This window comes from Stenella coeruleoalba, assembly GCF_951394435.1.
Source record: "Stenella coeruleoalba genome assembly, chromosome: 11".
NCBI classification, from domain to species: Eukaryota; Metazoa; Chordata; class Mammalia; order Artiodactyla; family Delphinidae; genus Stenella; species Stenella coeruleoalba.
Genome location: NC_137157.1, coordinates 60,053,639 through 60,065,047, shown reverse-complemented (window position 1 = coordinate 60,065,047; position 11,409 = coordinate 60,053,639). Strand labels below are relative to the sequence as shown.

General features: G+C 48.6%; 1 long non-coding RNA gene across 1 annotated transcript; it reads left to right on the top strand.

Moving 5' to 3' along the window:
- Positions 1–190: 190 nt before the first annotated feature.
- LOC307194173 lies at positions 191–10,045 on the top strand. The gene is made up of 3 exons (XR_013830524.1): positions 191–446; positions 8,603–8,706; positions 9,859–10,045. It is a non-coding gene; the product is annotated as an uncharacterized lncRNA (long non-coding RNA).
- The last annotated feature ends 1,364 nt before the right edge of the window (positions 10,046–11,409 follow it).

Sequence of the window (11,409 nt, the reverse complement as noted above, 5' to 3'; positions counted from 1 at the left end):
TCCGCGCGTTTTTTGCCAGTGAGATTGAGCATATCTGGGACTACATGTGCCAGGAGGCTGTGCGCAAGGAGGGCGGAGTAGAGGGCGGCTGTGGTAGCGGCGTCACCGCCGCATCCTGGGAGGCGTAGTTCTCACTTCCGCGGCAGCAAACGAGGGTGTGGCCAGCAAAGGACTTCACAGCCCAAGAGTCCTTGCGAGGGGGCAGGCTATATGAGTGGCGACTGCTGATTGGTACCGTGCGTGCTTGGGGGGTGGGGAGGAGTTACGGCTCTAACGCCCCCACAGTAATACTTCTGAGAGGGCCGAACGAGTTCGGGTGCGCGCTCCCGTTTACTTTTAACACCAACCTGCGAGGTAGGCAGTTTTGTTATCCACCCTTTACAGATGAAGAAACTAAAGCCCAGAACGGTTACGGAACCGGTCTAAAGTATCAAAGCTATGAGATGGTAGGTTTGCACGACTCCAAGTGCTCTCGCCACTACATCACACCTAGTACCATTTAGGGGATAGGAAACTGTATAACAGCTGTGGTAGCTGGTTCTCCTTTGCTTCAACCTCAGGGACAGCCCCTGTAAAAACTGTGTTGTGTGCACCGCTGACCGTTTTTTTCCAACCTGAAGGTTTCACTGCCAGGGGCCTGCCAGTACTCACAGTCCTGGCCTGGGCATCCCTGGAATGGCCTCTAGGTCCAGGAGGAGGACCCATTGGCTGACGTGGTGGTGTGGGGAGAGGGGGAAGCTGAAGTGAGAAGAATCAAGTTGAAAAGGGAACCTGGCATAATTCAGGATGGGTCACAATTCAGAAACAAGACCCTTGTGGGGCTAGTTTGCCCAAGCCTCTTAACTGGTTTGAAGTAATTAGAATAACAATCCATGTGCTTTTGTTTAGAAGAAGTGAAAGATTCACACTCTTCCCACACACACACCCACCCCAAGTCACATTAAAGACTTGGGCATCCTGCGCCCCCTACCTGCTCTGGACCCTCCAAGTAGTCTGAGGCATTCAAAATGATCTCTCTCTCTGTCTCCGTAATAGGGATTTCAGTCTAAAGATTGATTTGATCTTCCTGGGTGCCTGATTTAATTCTCTGCTGCATTGTTACGGAGCCTCTGCCTTTTCCAAGTTTTGGGGTAGTATTTTGCTTTTATGACTGAATAGGGTGGCTGGTGCCTGCCCTTGGGTGCCTTTCATCTGAAGATCTCCAAGCACTTAACAATAAGTCATTGGGCTTCACAAACATTAAGGTGACATGTCTGTGTCATTAGTCAGGATTTATGAGTTACGGAACAAGCTGGTGGTTGCAGAGATGGCTCAAGGTCCTGGGGTGGGTTCAGAGTGAGGCCTGTTCAGGGACCCAAGTCTCAGTTGTTCTTGGTTTTTGTCTTCCACCCAGAATAAAGGCTTGGGCATCCTGCTCCCCCTACTCAGTCTCAGCTGGAGCTAAAAATAATAACAACTTCCATTTACTAGGTGTTTACCATGTGTTTAAACTATGCTAAGGATTTTTCCATTTAATATAACAGTCTTATATAGTCGGCCTTATTATCAACCCCATTTTACATATGATGAAAATTGAGGCACGGACAATTAGGAGAGTTACCTGGGGTTATCCAACTAGTAAGTAGTAGAATCAGGATTCAAGCACAGCTAGTCAGTACACCATATTACCACCCCAGAAACTCCTGTTATGGAATACTAACACCCTTTGTTCTAAGGAACAGTACTGTTATTCAGGGGACAGGTGTTCACTGAACATTTATGTGCAAGGTGATGTTAAACAGATTAATTCAACAAATAGATGTGACAGGTACTATGCTAGGTATTCAATAAATTTAGTTGAAAGAATAAGTATACAATATAGATATTTGAGGGAGGAATTGGATAGTTTAACAGAACAGGGTCTGAGTTGGATAAGCTTATGCCAGGCTGAAGCAAAGATGCAGCGGTGGGAATGTATAACATGTACTGGAGCCTAGGAAGTCATATAAGAAGAGCACATCAATCTCAACTTTTTTCCCCCAAACTCAGATTATTGATAATGACTGCCTGAAATGTTGTGTTGAGGAGGATTCTGAGGAAAGAGTGCTAGGATTAATCAGTAATATCTGTCATGTACTCCAGATGGAAGATGGCCGTTGTATTAGATTGACTTATTGTTTGAAATCATTTACTTTCTCCTTCTCTGCCCATTGCTGCATGACTTGCAGTATCTCCTGTGGAAGGAGTATATGTCTCATTTCATTGATTTTGGACTCGATCATTTTTCGTGTTTTGGCCAATGGGTTGTGAACAGATGTGACTCATGTCATGTTTGAGCATGTGAATTTACACTTTCTTGTTTCTCTCTGCCACTAAAATGGGCATATTCCACATGAGGGTTGCTCCTTTTGCTTGTGTCCCCGAATGAGAAGTGCTGCCCATGGTCTGCATATACGGAAGTCAGAGATCAGTCTTTGTTGCTGCAAGCCACTGAGATTTTGGGATTGGTTGTTCTGGCAGCAAAGCTGACTAATGGCCATACCTGGGTAATGGTATAAAGTTTGAAAGGTAAATGGTATCAAGTGTGAAAGGTAAGTTTAAGCCAGGGTGTGAAGAATCTTGAATGCCAGGTGAGGCAGGGCCTGCTATGTGTTTATCAGAATCTCTTTCCTTCTTTTTCTTGGACACACAGCTGGACCACATTTTTCGGTTTCCCTCTAAGTGATGCAGTTCCATGCCTGCACTGTGAAACCTCCCAAGGGAGATCCTTCATGTTCTTTCCTTTTTGGCTTGATGCATAGGACCTTAAGTACAGTGGACTTGAAGGCTAAATGTTAAAGATCGTGGGGCCACAGGTAGGAAGGATCCTAACTCCCTGAATCACTACTTGGCAGAGAACTACCTGCTAATCAGGAACATGTGTTTTGGACTTCACTTGACCAAAAAGTCAATTTCTATTTTGTTAAATCCCTAAAATTTCGGGCTTTATGTTTTGTAGTAGCCAGTGTTTTCCATCAGGTTAAAAGATCTGGACTTGATTCCCATTAGGAGTAGGAAGTTAGTCACTGAGAATTTTTTAACAAGGAGAGTAATGTTGCGAAGACTGGTGGAAGTGACAGCTGTAGGGATTAAAGAATCCTTCTGGGACTTCCCTGGTGGCTCAGTGGTTAAGAATCCATGCTCCCAGTGCAGGGGGCCCGGGTTCGATCCCTGGTCAGGGAACTAGATCCCACATGCATGCTGCAACTAAGAGTTTGCATGCCACAACTATGGAGCCTGTGTGCCGCAACTAAGGATCCCGCCTGCCATAACTAAGGAGCCAGCAAGCCTCAACTAAGGAGCCCACGAGCAGCAACTAAGACCCAGCACAAACAAATAAATAAATATTTAAAAAAAAATCCTTCTGAGTGAGGTTGTGAGATCTTGGGACTGTTGCTGTTTTCAGAATACAGGCTGACTCCTGATGGGGCTGGGGGAAGAGTGACATGATCTTTGGAAAGCTTTCTAGAGGCTGTGGAAGAAGGTGCTACAAAATGAATCCTATCTTCCTGAAGTTTAAAGTCTCTTTTATCTTTTGTAAAAGCCCTAACTCTGGTATTGCTTCATCTAGCCCAGTGCCTGATATGTAATAAATGTTGAATGGAAGGTGGTCTTGGACTCTTGGAATGTTTTGAGGAGCTACCACTAATGGAGTGCCTACTGTCTGAGAGGGCCCTTTCCCCCACTGAATCATCACAATAACCCTGCAAGATGCTATCAAATTTTACAGAGGAAGAATCTGAAACTCTAAGAGTAACTTGCCCAAGGTCTCTCAGAACAATCTTATTCTGAAACCCATACCTTTTCCAATATAACAAGATGCTTTCACAGAAAATCATAATGGCTAGTATTTGCTGAGTGCCTGCCATGTGCCAGGCACTCTGCTGGGTGCTTTACAAACATACAGAAGCAGCTGGTGCATCAGACATTGTAGGCTGTTACTAGTGTATCCAAACTGTGTACTCTGTGGGAAGTAGGTGTCTTAGTCTGCTTAGTCTGCTGCTTAGTCTCCTCAGGCTGCCATAATAAAATACCATAGAATGAGTGGCACAAACAACAGGAATTTATTTCTCATGTTTCTGAAGGCTAGAAAGTCCAAGATCATGGTGCTGGCTGATTTGGCTCCTGGTGAGGACTCTGTTCCTGGTTTGTAGACAGCTGAGTTCTCACCGTGTCCTCACATGGAAGAGAATGAGAAAAGACAAGCTCTCTGATCTCTTCTTATAAGGGCACTAATCCCATCATGAGGGCCCCACCCTCATGACCTCATCTAACCCTAATTACCTCCCAAAGGCCCCATCCCCAACTACTATCACATTGCTGTTTAGGGTTTCAATATATGAATTTTGAGTGAACACATTCAGTCCATACCAGTAGGAAAAACATTAACATTATTTTAGGGCAAAGTTGGATTCTTTCGGATTTCTCTTTAGGGTCCCTAACCCATTTTCTTTTGTCCTCTTAGTTCTTTGGCTTTATTTCTTCAGGCTAGGTGGAAGGGTGGTATAGTATAGGGTTCTCAATAATACTCAGGTCCTGGAGCTCCTCCTTCACTCCATGGACTCACAGACCCACTCTAATCTCAAAGTGTTCAGATCACCTTAGTCCTTCCTTTATTAGTGACGAGAAGATGTGGCTCTGTGAACGCATCCATCTATTTATTCTCATTCATTTATAGTTATTTATTCAACAGATTTTAAATAAGCATTATTTGTCAACTGCTGGAATAACAACCAATGACAATGTAGCTTTCTGGTTTCAAAGGCCTTTTAACCTTCTTGGACTGATTTGATCCCCACAACCAGTACTATGAAATGGCTTGTATTATTATTGATACTATGTAATTTTTATTAATGAAGAAACCAAGGCTCAGAAATACTAAATAACTTGACCAGAGTCACAGAACTAGTATGATATTCAAATCAGGAATTTCTGGGACTTCCTTGGTGGTCCAGCAGTTAAGTCCCCACACTTCCAATGCAGGGGGTGTGGGTTTGATCCCTGATTGGGGAGCTATGATCCCACATGCTGTGACATGCAGCCAATAAAATAAAATAAAAAATAAACCTAAAAAGTGGTCTTGTCTTTAAAAAAAAAAAAAAGAATTTCTGAATCCCGGGAATTCCCTGGTGGTCCAGTGATTAGGGTCCTGTGCTTCCACTACAGGGGGCATGGGTTCTATCCCTGGTCAGGAAACTAAGATCCTGCATGCTGGGCGGCGAGACCAAAAGAAAAAAAAAAAGAATTTCTGAATCCCATGTGCTTCCCTCTGCCTTCTACATCCGTTACAGTCCAAATTCTATGGTGCCTTAAGCCTGGTTTCTTGCCATTTTGGCCTCATTACCTTGATTCGTATATTAGAGTAGATATAACAGCTGCAACAGACAACCCCCAGATCTCAGCATCTTAACATGATAAACACTATGTATCACATAGTCTAATGTGAATATTTGTAGTCAAGTAACTTGGGAATCTGGATCTGTTCATGCTGTGGATCTGCCATCTTAACCACATGGCCTCGGGTTGCCCAGGTGTCATCCTGCCAGCAGATGGGGAAGAGCAAGCATGTGGAGAAGCCATAACCATTATTTTTTTTAATATAGATTTTTATTTGTTTATTTATTTATTTATTTATGGCTGCGTTGGGTCTTTGTTGCTGCGTGCAGGCTTTCTCTAGTTGCAGCGAGCAGGGGCTACTCTTCATTGTGGTGCGAGGGCTTCTCATTGCAGTGGCTTCTCTTTGTTGCAGGGCACGGGCTCTAGTCGCGCGGGCTTCAGTAGTTGTGGCTCACTGGCTCAAGAACGCAGGCTCAGTAGTTGTGGCGCACAGGCTCAGTTGCTCAGTGGCATGTGGGATCTTCCCGGCCAGGGCTCAAACCCGTGTCCCCTGCATTGGCAGGTGGGTTCTTAACCACTGTGCCACCAAGGTAGTCCCCATAACCATTGTTAACCTCCTCAGTCCAGAAGTAACACATCACTTCTGCTTATATCCCACTGGTGATAACGAGTTATATGGCCTCACCTCACTGCAGAGGGGTTGGAGATCGAATTTAGCCGTGTGCCAATTCCACTTTCCATCAGCGTGGGGTTGAGTCAACATTCTAGATTTGATAGAGTTGTCCTGGGAGAAAAGATACCTCTGGAAAGACCTTCAAATGTTGGTGGAGCCTCAGACCCCAAAGTGACTGGTGATAGAAGTGGTCTTTTCCCCTCAATAGAGCGTTATTCCTATAGTTTTTATTATTTTTACATTCTACTGAAAAGTTTGAAATTTTTCACATTATTACAAAATAAACAAAGCTGTGTTATGGTCATAAATTTAGTCGTTGATTTTATGCCCTTGACAGTTCTATCACCTTTCTAGCAGTTTCAAAATACTTCTCCCTGGGAAATTGTGTGGGTGGGCATGTCCCCTAAGCTTTGCAGACCTCCCCAGTGCCATGAGAATAGAGAGGGTAACCCTGGAGCCTGGGAAAGCAGTAAGGAGGCAGCTCAGTCATCTTGCTGAGAGCTGCTTCTCATCTGCTAGAGAGAATGGAGCCAAGTGGGTAGGCTCAAGAGTTATTTAGGAGGTGGCATGGGCAGGTTGTGGGAGTGAAGGAGAGGGAGGCAAGTCATTTTGATGCCTATGGACGTGTGACTCTAAAAAAGTTAAACTTTTAGCTTAAAAGAATTGTCGCTTAAATCAATGAGTGCAACAGACTTCCTAGTCCTATCCCTAACCCAGGGAGATGGAAGAGTCACGGCTGATCCCAGGCTCCTGGCTTGGTGGATGGGAGTTCCTCCTTGAGATGGGGACCTTAGTGGAAGGAGCAGGTGTGGGGCTGAGGCTGGGTGGAGGAAGTTGTTCTGCTTCTGGACATACATGGTCCGAAATACTTCCCAGTCTCCGGAAAGCCATTCCTTGTACTGTGGAGCTAGGCCTTCCTGGCCATCTTTCTGTTGCTCCAGACTTGCTCTTAAAGGAGAAGATTCAGAAATTCAGGCATTGGGAGAAACAGAGGAGCCAATCATAGATAAAATAAAGAGTGTGTGTGTGTGTGTGTGTGTGTGTGTGTGTGTGTGTGTGTGTGTGTGTGTGTGTGTGTGTGTGTGGGTATGTGTGTGTGTTTGTGTATAAATACCATTAGCAGCAGGTTGGGATTACAAAGACAATAGATGTTCATCTGCACTCACTGTGCATAACATTTGCACGTTAATTAGTGCACATAAAAATGCATCGAAAAAGCCCCCCCCCACCAAGTCTCAGCCCCTCTCCCAATTGAGGAATCATCCTTCTCTTTTCTGGTTGCGCCGCCGCCAAACCCCTAATTCCTGTTGTGTAAATTTGGGCTCTTCATACTTGAAAAAACTGGTTGGCTTCCCTCCTGCCATTTCAGGGTAACTTCCCTTTGTGCCTGGGTCAGTTATGGGGGAGGGAGTAGCTGTTGAGGGGCCAGGATGGGGACAGAGACTGGCTTAGTCTGGTCTCAGGGGGTGTCCTTGTCTGTATCTATCTGGGTCCCTCTTTCTGTCTCTTTCCGCTCACAGATTGTGTGGCATTTTGGAGGGTGGAGTGCCTGGGCACCCAGCCCACTACATCCCGCCCCAATCTGGCCCTGGGCACGAGCCACATGGTGCTGGCCATCAGCCTGGCCTCTTGCCCATCCATTATAGCCTCAGCTGCCAGACTGGCACAGGTATCAAAAGGAACTTCTGCTAGGCCCTGACCTCCCCCAATTCTGTTCCTAGGGCCAAAGTGAAGGAGAGTCAGATGGAGAGAGCACACTCTTGGGTGGGGAACCAATCCCAACACCCACCCCCCATGGTGGAAGAGGGTGTCTGGGCCTTGGGGAGGACTGCTGAGGCGCTAGGCTGCAGTCCATGGAGGACCACCTTAGTGTGTATATGGGCTGGGGGTAGTGTTGGGAGGAGACACCATCAGTTGCTATGGTGTGAAGGAAGACTCCCTACTAGGTCCTAGGAGATGTCTCCCTTCTTCTCTCTGTGTCTGTGCAAATCATGTGAACTTGTGCCTGTTTCCTACTTGTGGGCTTATCCCCTGGTGGGACCATGCACAGAGCTCTGATGCTGTGGGGAGGGGCCTTTAGCTCTGCCCAGGCAGCGCAGAGGTGAACCTGCAGTGAATATTGCATGTCAGGATATATGAATCTGTCCCATGCAGGAATGACATCTGTGAGAGTGCCGTTAGGGTACAGGAGACGTACACGTATGGCTGAGGCGTGGGACCTTTAGTCCCCTGGTATGGACCAACTGTGTCTGCTCTATGGGGCACACGAGTACCATATACACGGACCCTGGTTATAGAAGACATGCACCCTCATTCCTGAAAGCAGCGGTCTGGTCCGGCTGTAGACTGTATCTGGGTGTGGGCAGCGAGGGATGGTCTTGGTGGGTGGTATGTCCCTGGAGAGTGCTGGTCATGCCTTGCCTTTACACCTGTGTGAATTGTATGTTCAAATATGTGAATCCCCTAGAGAGATGTTGGGTGGTGAGGGGGTGGGAAGCCTGAAAAAGATGGGAGAATTTATGAGCTGCTTTTGTCGGGAGACAGTCGTAATGAAGAAAATTCAATTTTCTGCAGCTCGAAGAGTCAATATGTTAAATCTTGGAGAAGCTGTGGAGTGACAGCGGAATGGCAAAGTCAATGGGACGTGTGTGTCGGGAAGCCGTCTATCTGTGTCTGCGGTGAGGCTGCCTCCTCTCTGTACCCTTGAACTACAGCTGGGACAGGATGGAACCAGATACCTGAGTTCTGAAACTGCCCCTCTCTCCCTTCCTCCTCCAACTCAGTGGCCATCGTCTCTTGCTTCCTGCTTATAGGGAGAAAAGTTGCTCTTTCCCAGGCCCAATCTGATCCTAGCACTTCCCCAGGAAGTCCTTCCTGTAGTCTAACCAGCACTCCCTCTTGCTGCAGTTACTAATTTCGGAGTGACTGTTTGTAGCCCAAAGTGATTAGTAGGAAAGTTCTCTTTTCTTTCTAACTTTTCATCCCCACTCTCCCCTCAGCTACTCCATGACTGGCCTCCTGTTTCCCAGCAAGTTTCAATTTTTCCTAACCAGTCTTTACCCCCTCCTTTCCAGCCTTCTGTTCTAGGAGGCAGGAGTGTGGAGGGGTGGGTGTTGGGGAGAGGAGAGGGAAACTGGGGATTCCTCTGTGAGCCACAGTGTCACCAGGAGCTATGATTAGCTGAGCTGCTGGCTGTGTAATTAGTGTGTGCCCGCGTCCCAGGGGTCTGGTGTGTTAACAGCGGGTCCCTGTGGTAAGTAACGAGATCATGCCCATGGCTGGTTGCACACGCTAATTAATTAGTGCTCCTCTGCTGTTGAGGAATGAGGAGGATCTGGGGGAGGTGATGGTGGGGGTGTCTCAAAGCCCAAGAGCCTAGCTCTTCAGAGCCCAGAGGTCACCTAAGGTTCTGCCGGAATGGGGGCATCAGGCTGGTGTGCAGAGTTAGGGGTCAGAGACTTGGGTGCCCTAGCTGAAGAGAGGGAGTGTGGGGTACTGGGCTCTTGGTGGTGGGTGTCCTGGGCTGGGCTGCTGGAGGTGGATGGAGGGGAGGACAGCCCCCTCAGCTTAGGGAGCTCTCCAGGCTCAGGCCCTGTCTTAGAGCATCCTTTCTCCAGGTGGCCCAGAGAGGGAGTGGAACAGGGAGGAGGCATTCCAGACCCTTCCAGCCTCATTCCTGTCCCCTCTACCCTCCCTCACCTCACTAAGCCCAGCTTCTCAATCAGCCATTTCACACTTATTACACACTCACTGTGTGCACAGAGCTCCTAAAGCCTCTCTCACCGTTCTCACTGTAATAACCACTGCCTTCCCCCTTGCCTCCCTTGCAGATAGAGACCCGAACTCCTCAGCTCCTGGGTCTATCTTAAGAGCCCAGAAGCCTCTTCTGAAGCCTGGGATGTGGAACCTAGATATCTGGGAGAAATATCATGGAAAACCTGAAGAAACGGGGAGGGGAGAAGGTTGGGAGAGAGCCTCACAATTTCGCAGAACACTGTGGTCACAGCAGCAAGAAGGATTAAGGTGAGAGGAGAGGAAGATCTTCCAGTGAGCAGGCAGCTCTACTCGTTTCCTGAGGCAGAAATCCTCCGCCGATACAGGAAGGGATCAGAAGGGAAAGGGACCCATAGAAGGAGATCCTCTCCCCTTGAGCGGTGGGATTCAGCAAGGCGGGGCGGGAGTGGGGAAGGGGAGACAGAATAGAGAAAACGGGCAGAAAAGAAGACGAGACTGCGGCAGGGAATCTTTGGCTTCCGTGTGGAGGCGCGAGTCCCATTCCAGCACACGGTAATTGCTAAATTACCCGCCATCTGCTCGGCTCTCAGACATAAATTATCTGCGAGGGGAAAAGACGCAGAGGCTGCGCACTTTCCTTTCTCTCCCCCAAACCCAGCGAGGAGCAGAGGGGGTGCCCTTCCCTCCAGCCCGAGTGGAGGCGAGGGTGGTGAGACCACCTGATGGGGGAACAGTCACCCTTTGCCTCTGCCCTCTCCCGAGAGGGAGTGCCTTTGGGGTGACCGAGGTCCCAGCGCTGCCAAGAGTCCTGTCGGACTTGGGGCGGGGCGAGCTGTGGGCTGGCCTGGCCGGGCCTCGCGAGGTCACTTAGGAGGGGGCGGGGCGCGCCTTAGTGGGCGGGGCTTCTCTCAGGTGTGATGTGACCGAGTTGCCTCGGCAGGTTTTTGCCTGGTCACCCTCTACCTCCCCCACCTCCCACCCACCGCTTTGCTTGTGGGGAGAAGTCTCTTCAGCTCTCGTTTACGCTTGTCCTGTCTGCCAGAAGGAAGAGAGGGAGGAGGGCAGGCAGAGGGCTTGAGGAGAGAGGAAGGGGGGGCAAACCTTCCTTTCATTCTGCTCTGAACCTCGCCCTTCCCCTCTAGAGTCTGAAGAGTGGCAGAGATGTGAAAGCAGATGTAGGGGCAATGATTTGAAATGGGGCAAAATGGTAGAATGCAGCAGGTTGGAGAGATGGAGGTAATGGGAAAGCAGAGCCCGCTGGGAGATGGGTAAGAGAAGCAGGTGGTCAGGCTGGGGAGGTGAGCCAGGAGGGGAAGGGAGCAGAGTGGGAGGTGGGCAGAATGAGGGGGTCAGAGAGATGGGGGTGGGACGGGGTGGGGAGGTGGAGAGATGGAGCAGGTGGAGGAGGATGGCGTGGTAGAGAGATGGGGTGGGGTGGGGAGGTGGAAGAACGAGGATGGGGCGATGCCAGATGGAAACTCAGAGATGGTCAGGGTGGTGAGTCTTCTAGAAGGAGAGCCGGAGGAGGATCAGGGTGGGGATGACAGGAGTTCAGGAAGCAGGTCAGGCTCTGGAAGGAATGTAGGGAGCAAAGCCTGTGGCAGAGAAAGCAAGGGCGTTTGTGGGTCCTTGGAGGGTCCCAGGAA